The sequence below is a fragment of the Cupressus sempervirens genome, chromosome 5 (genome assembly GCF_028749045.1).
Source record: "Cupressus sempervirens isolate cs-2001-9-10 chromosome 5, ASM2874904v1, whole genome shotgun sequence".
Lineage (NCBI taxonomy): Eukaryota > Viridiplantae > Streptophyta > Pinopsida > Cupressales > Cupressaceae > Cupressus > Cupressus sempervirens.
Window position 1 is genome coordinate 617,971,474 of NC_143122.1, and position 15,936 is coordinate 617,987,409.

Here is a 15,936-nt window from a genome sequence, read left to right on the forward strand (position 1 = left end):
CTTTAGTTGTTTTTTCTATGTCTTCCATGGATTTTACCCTAGTGGGAAACTTTTTAGGGGCTAGACCAAATTTAGATTCTCTAAGAAAAATGGTCAAATGGACATGGGTTATTAAAGGGGATGTTGATATTGCTTCCATGATGAATGGATTTTTCTTGTTTATTTTTGACTGTAAAGAAGATATGAATCTAGTTCTCTGTGGAGGCCCATGGTCATTTGGGAAAAGTTCTCTCACTATCAAAAAGTGGGAGCCTAATATGGATTTATCAGACACTTTTTTGTTAACCACTCTAATTTGGGCTAGACTCCCTAGCCTCCCTTTAGAATTTTGGCATGAAGATATTTTCAAAGGTATTGCTAGCTCATTTGGTGAACTAGTGCCTTTGGATAATGCTATGGTTGCTAGAACCAAACTTCATAGTGCCAGACTTTATGTGAAGGTAGCAGACCTGAATCATCTTCCAGAAAAGGTGGAATTAATTTCCAAGCTTGGATAGAGAACACAAGAAATTAGTTTTAAGGATCTTCCAAGTTCCTACTATGCCTATAAAAAATAGGGTCATCTGGTTAAAAATCGTCCCAATAAAAGTAAGAATCATTCAAGAACCAAAAAGGAAGTGAAGAAGGCTAAAGTTTAGAAGAAAGTGTGGAAACCTAAAGTTCCTCACCTGAAAGAGCATGAGGAGATCATGGTTTCAAAAGCTCAAGATGAAGCCATTGATAAAGATTTTGAGAATAGTCAAAAGGAAAGGAATAGATCTATGGGGAATAAACCTGTGCAACAACTTGGGAAAGAGAACTCTAGAAAAGGTGATAATGGATCCATGTTTCAATCAGTGAGGCCAAAAAAAATATAGATTACTTGGAAGATTTAATGAAACAAATTGTTATTTATCAAAGGATTGAAGATCGATGGGGAGATTTAGATGAGAAGGAGATTCTTGAGGAAGGGGAAATCCTGGCTAACTCTGGAGATTTGTTAGAGGAGACAGATACTATTGAGTGTAAAGATATTGTTCCTTTTAGGAATGATCATATCCTAGAAGTTTCAAAGGAGGAAGGAAAATACTCAAAGCATAAATCAAATCAAAGGAAAAGGCTGAAAAAAGGACCAATAGTATTTTTAAGGGGGTTGAGACTAGAAGCAATAAAGTGGATCAACAAGTTAAGGTGAAATCTATTGATCATACCCTCAATAAATCTAGATGTAGAATGGATCAGAAAAAAAAGGTGAAACTAGATGTTGGTATCCCAGATAAACCTAGAAGAAGATCCTCTAGGAAAACTAGAGAATTAGAGAGTATGCAGAATATTGTTGATGGAGACAAGCAACTATTCTTGATTTTACCCCTAAAAAGCAGTAATGAAAATTATAACTTGGAATATTAGGGGGTTGAATAGCATCCATAAGCTTGATATTGTTATGAATTTTGTTAGAGAGCAAAAGCTAGATTTTATTTTATTGAAAGAAAAAAAGATGGATAAAGAGAAAGCTAAACAGATTAAATCCTTTAAAAATCACTCAATAAATTCTAGTAGTTGAGAAGGTGCTTCAGGGGGAATGCTGATGTTATGGAAGAAAAACTATTATTTAGGAATAATTTTGAATGCTAGTAAATATCTAATGGTAGCCAAAATTACTAGCATTGATTGTAAGGAAGATTGGTATATTGTCAATATATATGCTCCCAACAATAAGAACCTTAGGAAAAAGGTCTGGGATACTCTCTCCAATATAATAAGCAAGGATTATCTTGGTCGATGGATCATTATGGGTTATTTTAATGTTCCTCTCAATGACCATGAGAAAAAGGGAGGAAATGTGTATCAATTGGAAGGTAGAATGGACTTTATGGATTTTATTAACAAGGAGGGTTTAATGGATATTGACCTCCATGAAATCTAGTTTATTTGGAGTAAAAAGAGAGTTGGTAATGAATGTCTTCAAGCTTGGCTTGACTATGCTCTTATCTCTCCTCACTAGAAAAAATATTTTATTTGTAAGTTGGAAGCTTGTTAGAAGATTGGGTCAGATCACTTTCCTTTGATCTTTACTACTGTAAAGATAAACTTCAAGAAGAAATTTCCTTTTGGATTTGAAAAGATGTGGTTGTAGCATCCTCAGTTTGAAAGAAAACTAGTTGAATGGTGGAATATAGACATTGATGGTACTACTCTATATAGAGTAGCGTCCAAGCTCAAAAATGTTAAAAAAGAAGTTAGAATATGGAACAAAAACTATTTTGGTAATATATTTGTCAATAAATCTGCTATCAAGGCAGACATCTGAATAATTCAGGATAAAATTCAGAAGGAAGGATACACTTCTGACCTTATTATGGAAGAAAATGATAAGTTGGCCTAATATCATGACATCATTACTAAAGAAGAAATCTACTGGAGACAAAGATCAAGATTGATATGGTTGAGTGAAGGTGACAAAAATACCAGTTTCTTTCATCTCTCTACCCTCAAGCGTAGAGCTAAAACTCACATTTCACATCTAAAATAGGGGGATCTAAAGATTTCTGAGGATAAAGACATTATGGAAGAAATGGTTGCCCTTTTCTCTTCTTTAATGACTACTGATCCTCATATTAATTTGGACCACCAGGTTGATTTTCTTAGTGTGATTCCACCTTTTGTTTCGAAGGAATAAAATAAATTGTTAAGCTCTATTCTCAAAGATGAAGAAATTTTCAAAGTTGTTTCTTCTCTAGGAGGAGACAAATCACTTGGTCTTGATGGTTTTCCCATGTTTTTCTTTTAGAAATTATGGAAACATGTTGGAAAAGTTGTTTGTGATGCTGTGAAGGAATTTTATGGAGCAAAACAAATGCTAAAAGAAATCAATTCCACATTCCTCAGTCTAATTCCCAAGAAGATTGGAGCTGATTCTCCAAATCAGTTTACATCGATCAGCCTTTGTAATTCTTTCTATAAGGTTATTTCCAAAGTCCTTACTTCTAGATTACTTTTGGTGATTCCTTCAGTTATTTCTGATCAAAAAAATGGCTTCATCCTAGGTAGACAAATTCTTAAGTTTGTTATCTTAGCCCATGAGAATATTCATTCTTTGTCATGTTCCAATAATCAGGGTTTTATTATGAAAGTGGACATTGCAAAGGCCTATGATAGAGTTGAATGGGCATTCCTTTCTAAAATCTTATATGATTTTGGTTTTAACCATAAGGTTGATGGAGCTATTTATTAGTTAATTTCAACCTCTTCTATAGCTATCTTGGTCAATGGTAGTTGTTCACATTTTTTCAATCCTTCTCATTGTCTAAGACAAGGAGACCCTTTATCCCTCATTCTTTTTGTTATTATGGCTAATTGTCTAGGGAGATACATTGGGGATTTGGTTCAAAAAGGTGTTATTAAAGGTTTGTAGCCTTCTTACCAAACTCTTATTTTATCTCATGGTTAGTTTGTTGATGATACAATCTTTATGGGTAAATCTGAAGTCAATGAGGCTAGAAGCCTAAAGCAAGCTCTAAATTTGTATTCTTTAGCTTCAAGTCAATTGATTAATTGGAATAAAAGAGCTATGTTTTTTATTAACACCCCTATTCCTAGACAAAATAAAATTTCTAATATCCTTGGGTGTTCTATTGGATCTTTACCTTCAATATATTTGGGTCTTCCTTTAGGTTTGAAAGCCCTTGATTCCTTCTAGGAAGATCTCATAAATAAATTCAATAAGAAGTTGGCAGGTTAGAAAGGCAATCTTTTAAGTCAAGCAAGTAAATTAACTCTTCTTAAAGCTTGTCTTCAAAGTATACCAAATTATGCTTTGAGCCTTTTTAGAATCCCAGTGAGATTTACAGATACTATTGAAAAAATTCAGAGGAATTTTTTATGGACTGGGAGTGAGGAAAAAAAGAGACTACCTTTGATTCCTTAGGACCAAGATTGTAAGCCTATTAGAGAAGGTGGACTGGGAATCAAATCAATAAGAAGTGTGAATAGAGATCTTTTGGCTAAACAAGGTTGGAGAACTTATCATGATGACAATGAATGGAGTACCATTTGGAAACATAAGTACCTTTTCAATGTTAATACTCTTGCTGATTTCCTTTCTTCTCCTAACGTCCTTCATCCATCTACCATATGGGGTGCAGTTCAGGGAACAAAGAATACTCTTGGAAAGGGTTGCTTCTAGAAAGTTGGAAATGGGCAAAAGGTGAGATTTTGGGAAGATGTTTTGTTAATGGATCATCCTCTGCTGGAAGACTTTCAAGATACTACTCAAGTTGACATATGTAAGCAAAGGTATGACATTTTAGTGAGTCATTACTGGCATAATAATTCTTGGGTGAATTTGACTGATATTGATCAAGGTTTCAATAACATACAATTAAGTTTCAATTCTTTCTCTCTATATCCTACTTATGAGGATGAGATGATATGGAATGCTGATCCCAGTGATCAATTGAAAGTTTCTACTCTCTTTACCTCTAGGGAGAAGGGTAATCATCCTTTTTGGTCACAAGCTTGGATTAAGGGTCTCACACATAAAATAAACATTTTTTACTGGATTATGCTTTAGAATAAAATCCTCACTTAGGATAATCTACAAAAAAGAGGTATTAATATGGTAAATAGATGCACCTTACGTAAAAATGGATTTGAAGATAGAGACCATTTGTTCTTGAAGTGCTCCTACAGTCAACAAGTTTGGGCTGAGATTCTCAACTACTAGAATATAGTTTGGGTCCATCAAAACAATGTTGAACTTTATTTTAAAAGTTGGAAATGTCCTTCTATGGATCCTGATGTTCAACTACTATGGAAAATAACTCTTCCACATCTCTAGTGGGCTATCTGGAAAGAAAGAAATAATAGAATCTTTAGAAATAAAGATTTGCCAAGATGGGTGCTTGGACAGAATATTGTTACAGCAATAGAGGAAAATTTCAAATCTCAGAGGAAAGTTTTTCAAAATTTTCAAATTGATAATCCTTTGTGATCACAAGGTCCTAATTTGAAAATTGATAACCCAAGATTAACTTCTAGATGGAATACTCCCCCTAATGGATGGATTAAAGGGAACTTTGATGGTGCTACAAAGGGCAATCTAGGAAGATCAAGATGTGGAGGGGTTTTAAAAGATCATGTTGGCAATATTATTGATATCATTATAGTTCCCATAGGTATTTCTAATAGCCACATTGCTGAAGCTACTGCTGCTCTATACACAATGAAGTTAGTAGCTAATTCAGGTTACCCTAAACTATGGTTGGAAGGTGACTCATTAAATATTATTAAGACACTCAATAAAAAAAATTCAATTACTTGGTCAATTGAGGCAACAGTCATGGAGATTAAATCTCTAATTAATAAATTTGAAAAATTCATAATATCCCACACTTATCGTGAGGCTAATGGGGTAGTTGACTAGGTTGCCAATTATGCAATCTAGATGGGTTATAAAATGACATGGATTGGTGAGCTATACAAGCACATTGATCTTAAAGCCCTTATTAATTATGATGTTACTCATGCAAAGGTGGAAAAGATATGCCAAGATTAGAAATTTAATGATTTTTGGTAGTGGGCCTATGGTTGTCAGTGTTCCTTGCCCGAGGAGGTACATTTATGTGATTACAAGGTGGGATTTGCACGTATCATCTCTAAAATGGGTTTTATGTGATGTGATGAAAATTTGGTATCTATTTTTCTTCTTTTATTTCGGCTTTCATTTGCTTCTAGTTTTAGCCATTCTCTGTAATTCTCTGAAAATGGGAGGTGAGCCATGGAAAAAAGAACCCAAAAATTGTGATGAATGGAAGGCTAGGAAGGATGTTTGGAAGATTTTGCAGAAGAGGAAAGTGACTAGTTATTTGGAATGCCTTCATAGGTTCAAACTGCATGTCACCATGACCTTTTTCAAAACCTGGACTAAGGACATGGTCTCTTTACATGGTGTTACTTTGAAATTGATAGAGGACTTCATAGCTAAGATTACGGGTTTACCCATGGAAGGCATAAAGTTCACTAAACAAACCAACATTTCCAATGCTGATTTCAAAAAAGTTCCTAAAATGGATGCTAAGGAGAAAAATTTGGAAAAAAGTGGAGATTTCTATGATGTGGAGTAGATAAAGGAAATTTGGTGGGATGTGCTCTCGTGTACCTGTGATTATTTCATACTAGACAGTAGAAATAAAAGAGTTCATAAATTTCATTTTTTATTTCTCAATCATTTTAGACACAAGGATAGGCTTTCTTTTCCTTTCTATTTGCGGTTTTATTTGCTTCAAAGTTTGCATGCTCATAAGAAGAAGGAGTCATGTCCTATTTTACATGAAGGTTTAATTCTCCTTATTGAGGGTTACTGTAAAAGAAAGTCCATGGTTTCCACTCCTTCATTAGATAAAAATAAGGGTTCTGTTACTGATTCTCATTCTAAAAAGAATAAGAATGAAAAGAATGTTAAGGGTAAGAAGAGGATTCTCGAACATAAACCCTCGCATTCTCAAAAGGACAAGGTGGAACTAAACACTAAGTCTGAGAACTCTGAAAGGAAAGAGGATGATACTCTAGAGGAAGGAGATAACATGAATTTTGGAGATTTTAGTTCTAATCTAGAAGGTTACTTAGAGAGCAAAGGAAAAAGTGGAAAAGAGGATGAGAAAGAAAATAGTGAAGAAAACATAGAACCGAGTAATATTGGTGATGAGGGTAATTAGAGTGATACTAATGCTAGTGAAGAAGAGATGGAAAAGGCCAAAGAGGACCCTATTACTATGAGGGAGGAGGACCAGACTATTAAGATTGTTTCACCCACCAGAGAGGTTGAGGAACAAGACAAAAATGAGGACCTTGCTGCTACAAGGGAGGAGGAATAGATAGATAAGATTGCTTCTCCTACTAGAGAGGTTGTGGAAGAGGACAAGAATGATTCTTTGTAGAGGGAAACTATGCTTTCCTTTTTGCATTCTGCTAAGCATAAAGCCAATTCCATTCTCCAAGTTGATTCATGGATATATAATGAAATTATGGGTCTAAAAAAGAAAATGGATATTGTGCAACAAAACCAAGATATTGACCATGCCAAAATTAGCCAGCTAGAAGTGCAGGTGAGAAACATCCCAAAAAAAATCAAGGATTATGAACAAAACCTTCGAATGCTTATTAAGGAAAGCGGTAATAAAATGGAATAGGTGACTTCCAATATCTACGCTACTACTGCCAGTCTTGGAAAATGCACAAATGAAGAGATCATATCACCAGGGGGTCCAAGCAAGAGAACTAGGTAGAGTTCTAGGAAGCGAGCTCAGGAGGCTGTTGTTGTTGATTCCATTCAAGACACTATAGAGATTGGAAAAGAAGTTGTCAAAATGATCAAAGAGCTATAGTAGTAGCTCTCACTAGGTTTTAATCTCTAGTTTTTGTTCTAGCTTTTGGTCTTTTTTTCTGTTTGTGGTTAATGGTTTAAGTTTTTGGTCCTGTTTACTAGTTCTTGTCTAGTCTTTAAACTAGGTTCCAGGTCCTTGTAAAACCTAGGTACTTTTATTGGTTTTTTTTTGGTTTCAGGTCCCTATAAAACCTAATTTTGATGTTGTTTCTCACTAGGTTTCAGTTCCTTGTAAAACCTGGTGGACTTTAATGCTTTATCTTTTTTGCTTTTGTTAAAGGGTTTCGGGGTCCCTTCAAAACCTATTTTTATTTTAATCTAGAAAATGGAAGAAATTTTAGAAACAAAAGGAATAATGGAGGAAATGTCAAAAATGATAGGAGGAACCATGAGAGGAACTCTAGAACTAACAAAGACAATGAGGAACAAAGAACTGTAGTCAATGAACTTCAAGAAGAATTCAATGAGGAATTTGTAAATGGATTAGACATCTCAAAATAAAAGTTAGAAGATGATGAGATAGGAAGATCAAAGTCAGTAATCAAGATTGATTCAACTAAATTGAATTAAGCTTGTTAACTGCACTAGAATTTGAAAACTTCATTTAGAGATAGAACTAGAGATAACAAAGTTGGGAAAAGGTGTATCGAGATAAGTTTAGATGGTATCCAAGCTCACCTTAAATTGGGAGCTTATTAGCACTTGTTATGAAGGAATTAAGAGTTACTATTATTATAGAAAAAGTTAATTCTATAGTAGAAGATGAAAACTATGTTTTTATAGAGAATTTTGTAGAGTGGAGATTCTTGGAGCATTGTCATGATGGAAGGAAGCTATAGTAAACTTTGGGTAGCATTTGAAGACCAAATAGAAGATCTTGACCAAATATTTGATTTCAAAAAGTAATTGACAACTTTTTCATGTTTGCGTAGTATGCAATTAATGCAAGTTTGAGTAGAAGGAATAAATGAAGTACAAACTTGATTACCACTTCATTGCAATTACATCAGAAGCATAGAGCACTTAGAAACAACTTGATAAGGCAATTTCAAAGAAAACCCTATTTTTGGAAAGACATCTTTTTATCATTTATCCACAAAATTTATTTGATAAAAGTTTATATTTGTTAGAATCATGGATATGCTAGTAGTCCATAATTTTGAGAATGAGAAGAGACCAAAATTGAAGGTTGTTTCCATGAAACCTAGGGAAGGAAACCTTAATTCAACATTATCCATAACTCTAAATAGTGTAGTTTATTTGGAAGATATAAGAAGTTATCTCAGCAACAAGTTTGAATCTATTGGGAGTGAGTATATGAACAATGATATGGAACTAGTCTTTAAACATGATATGACTATGAAACCCAGATTTGAACTCTTAAAGGGACTAGATCTTTTCAAATATCATTTCTTTTGACAATTAGCTAATGAGGATATGAAATTTTGGTCATTTATGGCAACACATATGTACATGCTTATAGGAAACCTCAAAAATAAAGATACTTAGCTTTCGGCACTCAAAAAATTATCTAAGTATGAATTTGATATATAATAGTGTATTGTTTTGTTAGTAACTTGTTGGTGATATCATATTATGACTAGTGAAGTTAGATGGAGATAGTATACATGTTCATGATGATGTGTATAACCTCAAAATTTAGTACAAACTATAAGGAAAAATGATATTCATGTTTTACCAGTAAAATAAGACAATAGAATCAAAGGAAATGAATTGTTTTGTTTACAATATAATTAGTTAACCAATTAGGGCCAACATCTTAAATGTTTACTCTAAGTTAGAAAAGTGTATTGTGGCCTTAGCTGACCTAGCAACAATTTATGAAAAGGCATGGTATTTATGCAAAGGACATCTTATGAATTCAAGTGTACTAGCTTGGAGAAATTGTATGAAATTTTTTGTGAAAGTGATAATGCAAAGTTTGTGAAGCTATTTTATGATCCAAGATTGAACTAAGAAATAATATATATTCTAGAAGTTTGATTATTTGCTTGGGTAGTGGGCTCATCTTGCATCTACTATACTACAACTCTTAATAGGGTTGGCACAAATCCTAACATGGACTCTTTGTAATGAATTTTCTCAATGACTCCCAACAGGGTCCATTCTTTAATAAGGAACTTATATATTAGTATATTAACTAGTGGGTATCATCCCCACTAGGGTTTTACCTTAGCTAGGGTTTCTCTAGTTAAAAAAATATGGTGTTATGAGTTATTTTTGTGCATGGTTACTATTACTATTCAATAGTACTTTATTACTTTTTTTGGTATGGTTTAAAGTAACAAATAATATCTAGTTAGTGACTAAAGTTTGTAAATTATTGATTTACCCCACCTCAAAGTAATTCCTATTTCTAACAATTGGTATCATAGCTCAATTAGTCAAATGAGGCTTAACAACTTGAGTAAGATCCCTATGGATATGGAATAGTTGATGAATAACCTTGAAGAAGCACTTGAACAAATTGATCTGCTTACTGAAGAAAGAGATAAGTTGAAGGAAAAATATGAAGTCTCCAAAGTATACATTGGATAATTGAAGGAAAAGATTGAACATCTCAAATCCAAGCCTTAATCTATTGAATCTAAAATTAGTGATGATGATTATTCAAAACTAAAGATAGAGTACAAGATCTTGAAGCATGAATTTAAGATTATGAATCTAATGTTAACTTTGAGGAGTGATCCTAAAAAAATTGAAACTAATTTGAAGACTAGGAATGCAGGTCTTAGAGAAAGTCTAGCAGAGAAGACATTTGAGCTTGAAACATTAAGATCATGAAGATGTTCATAAGTACAATACTATTCTAAAAGGTGAATTAAATCAGTGCAATAAAAAACTTGAGAATATTTATTCTAGTAGAGAAAAGCATGATGATTCAACGTCAATATAAAGACATACTTATGATCAGACTAGTCTTGTTTATCTATTTAACATGCCTACGAAGAAACCTAAAATTAGATCAGATTAGAAAGAAAAAGATAAATTTGATGATAATATTGAATCTAATCAATCCTCAAATAAATCTAAAGAAGTTGGACAAGAAAAGGAAGTTGAAATATTGGATGAACCAAAGCAAGTGGAATCTCCTAAAGAAACTAGGTATGAATTTAGAGGTAAGTGTTTTTCATGTAATGAAATAGGTCATATGAAAAGAGATTGTACAAATGAGTCATTTAATCATGTTAAGGATTTTTATTTTCATAATTGTCATGGTATGGGTCATAAAGAAATTGATTGTACGAAACCTAAATATGATAATAGAAGGAATAGTAGAATGTCTAGGAATAATAGCCCTACAAATAGAAGAATATCTAATGAAAGGACATCAAGAGAATGAAGACCTTATGAGGAAATAGGATAGATCATGTGTTACAAGTGTAACAACTTTGGACACATAGCTCATAATTGTCATGCACCTAATGATTACTAGAGTCCTAGAAGCAAGACACCACTATGTAAGTTATGCAACAACTTCAGACATATAATAAAGTATTGCAAAATGGAAAAAAACTTTAGAGATAGAAGGAACAATGGAAGAAACTTTGAAAATAGATGAAATGATGAAAGGAACATTAGAAATGATAGAAGGAACCATGAGAGGAACTCTAGAACTAAGAATGACAATGAGGAACAATGAAATGTAGTCAATGAACTTCAAGAACTCAACAAGTCATTTGCAAAAGGATTAGACATGTCAAAAGAAAATCTAGAAGATGATGACACAGGAAGATTGAAGTCAATTATCGGGTTTGATTTAATTAAGATGAATTAAGCTTGTTTATAGCACTAAAATTTGAAAACTTCATCTAGAAATTGAACTAGAGGTAGAAAAGTTGGGAAAAGGTGTATCAAGATAAGTTTAGACTATGTCTAAGCTCACTTGTAATTTGGAGCTTATCTAATTAGTTATGAAGAAATTAAGAGCTACTGTTATTATATAGAAAGTTCCATAGCAGAAGATGAAAACTAAATTTTTGCTAAAAATTTCATGGAGAAACATTTTGTGGAGCATTATCATGATGAGAGGAAGCTATAATAAACCTCAAGTGGCATCTAAAGGTTGGATACATGATCTTGAGTAGCTATTTGGTTTCTTAATGTAATTGAAAACTTTTTCATGTTTGCAAAGTATGCAATTAATGAAAGTTTAAGTTGAAGGAATAAATGAAGTATAGACTTTATTACCACTTCATTGCAAATAAATTATAAGCATAGAGCACTTAGAAGAGACTTGACAAGGTGATTTCAAAGCAAATCCTATTCTCGATAAATGTATTTAATCATTTTTTCATAGAATTTGTTCAATAAAAGTTAATATTTGTTAAAATCATGGATATGTCATTAGTTCATAATGTTGAGAATGAAGTGAGACTAAAATTTAAGGTTGTTTCTATAAAACCCATAGAAGGTAACCCTAACTCAACATTAGCCATTAGTCTGAATAGTGTAGTGTATTTGGAAGATATAGGAAGTTATTTACCAGTAAGTTTGAATCTATTGGGAATGAATATATGAACAAGGATATGGGACTAGTCTTTAATCATGAAATGACTATGAAACCTAGATTTGAAAACTTGAAGGAATTAGACCTATTCAAATATCATTTTTATCAAGAATTGGACATGCATGAGTGGACACAAATCATACTAAAAAGAATACATGATGGGAAACTATGGATGAAAGATAGTGTAGTTGATATCTTAGCAGACCTTATTCATGAGGTAACTGGTCTTTGTAAACAAGGAAATGCACCTATAGGTGAGAAAATGGTCAAGGAAAAAGTTGAGAGCTATAGAAAGGTAATGTATAATAGAAAGGCCATGGTGATCAACAACATTAAGCAAGATGATGTAAGATTCCTGAGTAGAATCATTACCTACTTTATATGTGAAAGTTCAAAGATTGATGAATTGTTAGCCAGATTCATCTATGTAGCCTATAAGATATGTGTTAAGAAGGAACAAGTTAACCTTAGTAAAATACTAAGAATGCAAATTCTTGAAAACTTAGAAGAGATCAAGAGGACTAAGAATGGTGTGTTTAGATTTTAGTCACTAATTAATCACATATTCTTTCATGTGCTTAAAAGATTTCCATATTTGTTAGTCAAAAAGATAATGAGTAGTGAAAGGTGTACAATAGAGAAGATCATAGAAGTGTGTACAAGACATCCAATAGTTAGAATATTAGATAGTGGGAATTTGACTATGAAAACATTTCATAATGAAATGAGGCAAAGATTCAAAATTGTACCTACAATTGTAGATAGATTTAAGGAAAATATTTATGTTATGGTTGATCCAAATTTCATTCATATTCAAGAAGTAGAACCTCAAGAAATATTTTTGGATCCCTTAGGTTATGAATTAAGTGATGATATAATAGTTAGATACATTGACTTATTGCTGAAACCAGAGAAGGACCAATCTGAATACAGATTTGGAACTTATGACAAGATTACCCAATTAGCTCATCAAGCATCCTTGGAGAAGGCATCTCACAAGAAGATAAAAACTATAATAAATAAAGCCTTATTAGAGGCTAGTATGAGTGAAAGTGAGTCACAAGCAGTCAAGAAAATCATGAAGCAAACTATACTGAATGTGCAACCTTTGTTAGTGTATATTGTAGAGAAATCTTCATAACAGAGTATTCCTTATGCAGTAGTGTTAGATATTTGACCAAATGAGCTGAAGAGAAAATCAAAGAGATTAGTGGAAGCTGTGACCAAAAAGACTAAATGGGTCAAGCAACAAGTTACTAGACCTAGAAAGAGATAATATACATTGTTGACAATTGTTGAGTCTAGTGAAGAACAAGAACAAGAATGAGAAGTCAAATAGACAGAGAAGGTAACAACTTCTAAATAGTTAGTAGAAAAGACTTGGTAACCCTAGAAGCTGAAGATAGATAAGATTAACTTAGCTATTTCTAATGAAGGAAACTTTTTTTAGATGAACAAATTTTATGATTTATATAACAATTTTGAGAAAGATCAAATTGATATCTCTACTATGTGATACATTATAGCTAATAATATGAAATTGAAGGATATTGAAGGCACAATAAACCAAAAGATCTATGATAGAATCATAGAAAATAAGGCACTAGCTATAAAAGATGACATAAAACTTTGGAAGTCTATGTTAAGAACAATATGCAAAGATGATGATGAAGAAGAAGTCAAGAGATTGTCAAATAATATAGTGCCTTGCTTAAGAAACATGGTGAGACCATTTCTATTTATAACGGGTCAGAAAGATAAGAAGTGAAACTATAGCAGCCATAAATTAGATGTTGACGAAGTCCAAGGTAGCATCTTCACTAGAACCTAGAAGCTCGAAAGTGTCAGTGAGCAATGAAATAATGTAGATAGATTAGACCAATGTTACCATTAACATTGATGATACAAACACATTTGAAGGATCTGAATAGAATGATACCTCATATCAAGGATATTGAATAACAACTAAGAAAAATTGAAGAGGACAAGAGGTTACTAGAAGAAGAGAAAAATAAAATAGAAGAGGCCAAGAAAAAAATGCTTGAAGATGAGATGAAAATAAAAGAAAGAGGAAGAAGAGAGAAGAGTCAAAGAAGCAACTGAAAAGAAGCAAAGAGAAGATGAAACTAAACTTTCTAGTTCATCTACTTTGCTTCTACTTGCTAGCTTAGCAAGTGATGATGATGATCAAACCAACTTGATCTCATCTTTGTCAAAACTTATTTAGAAGAACAAGATAGTGAAGAGCTTGTAGAGAACCTTGATAGATGTTACTAACATATTACATAGTACTTTGGTAGTGCAACACATAGAGGTAGATCTAGAATAGAGGGTACATGAAGTGCGAAAGTCTTTTGATGAAGAATTCACAAATTTGTTGAATGTTGCATAATCTAAGGCACATATCTCACATGATGCTAACTTGTTTGGCACCATTTGTCAAAATATTAAGAATAATTTGATAAGTCTTGATACTTGTATCAAGGAACTTTAGAAGTGTCAATAGGATGGAAAGATATTGTACATTAAGTGTACTCTATCTCACAAGCTAACTAAGGATATTGACAATCAGACTGGAGGAAAAGTGAGTTAGCTAGAAGCTCTATCTAGCAAATTACAACATCTTTCTAGTAAAATTGATGACTTTGAAGCACAAGTGGCCAGTATTTAGAGTGATATTAGGAAACTAGAACTTTGGAAGGAAACTTTTTTGAAGAGAGTATAAGATTTCAGAGAGTCTATTGCTCTAAAAATATCTTTTGTTGAGAAAAAATTGGAGGAACATGTCAAGGCCAAGGACACTTATTGTAACTTTTTATACTTTGAACTTAATGTAGTTGAGATTGCATCATATGCCGTATGTGCAATTCTCACCTTTTCTAAGATATCCAAAGATACATGGACAAAACATATGGATAGCATGAAATAAAATCTTGATTATTGCATGAAGATACTATCAATTTAAGGAAAATGTTTACAAAGATCTTGACCAAAAATGGACAAATTTTGGATAGTTTTTGATATTTTAACCTTTGTCATTGATTTCAAAGGGGGAGAAATAGATAAGAAAATTGTAAATTTAGTAAAGAGAAAAGTATGAAATCATATTGTAAGGTGGAGCATGTGAAAATGGACAAACTGTAATAGATGTAATATTAATGTGTTATTTATTTTAAGTTTTTAATACTTAGACAATTTTTCCTTTTTTTTTTGCCATCAATGCCAAATGGGGAGATTGTTGACAATTGGATAATGAGGATATGCAATTTTTCTCATTTATGGCAACACATGATGTACATGCTTACAAGAAACCTCAGAAATAAAGATACATAGCTTTTTGTACTCAAAAAATTGTCTAAGTATGAATTTGGTATACATCAGTGTATTGTTTTATTTGTAACTTGTTATTGATGTCCTTTTATGACTAGTGAAGTTAGATGGAGATAATATACATGTTTATGATGATGTGTATAACCTTGGAAGTTAGTATAGTAAAACGAGACATCATAATTAAAGGAAAGGAATTACTTTGCTTACAAAATAATTACTTTACCAATTAGGGTTGACATCCTAGATGTTTACTATAAGTTAGAAAAGTTTATTGTGGTCTTATCTGACCTAGCAACAATTTTATGAAAAGGCATGCTATTTATGCATATGACATCTTGCAAATTCAAGTGTTCTAGCTTGGAGAAATTGTGTTAAGAAATTAGATGCAAACTTTTGTGAAAGCGATATTTGCAAAGTTTGTGAAGCTATTTTATGATCCAAGATTGAACTAAGAAAGAATTTATATTCTAGAAGTTAGATTACTTATTTAGGTAGTGAGCTCTTCTTGTAATTGGAACTGCATGTGTTAGGCAGTGGGCTCATCTTGCATCTACTATACTACAACTCCTAACAAGGTTGGCACAACTCCTAACATGGTTGTAATCTCCTAATAGGGATTTAGAGTATCCTAACATCATTGAGTCCTAATAGGTCCATCCTCTAACAAGGAACTTATATATCAATATATTATCTAGTGGGTATCATCCCCACC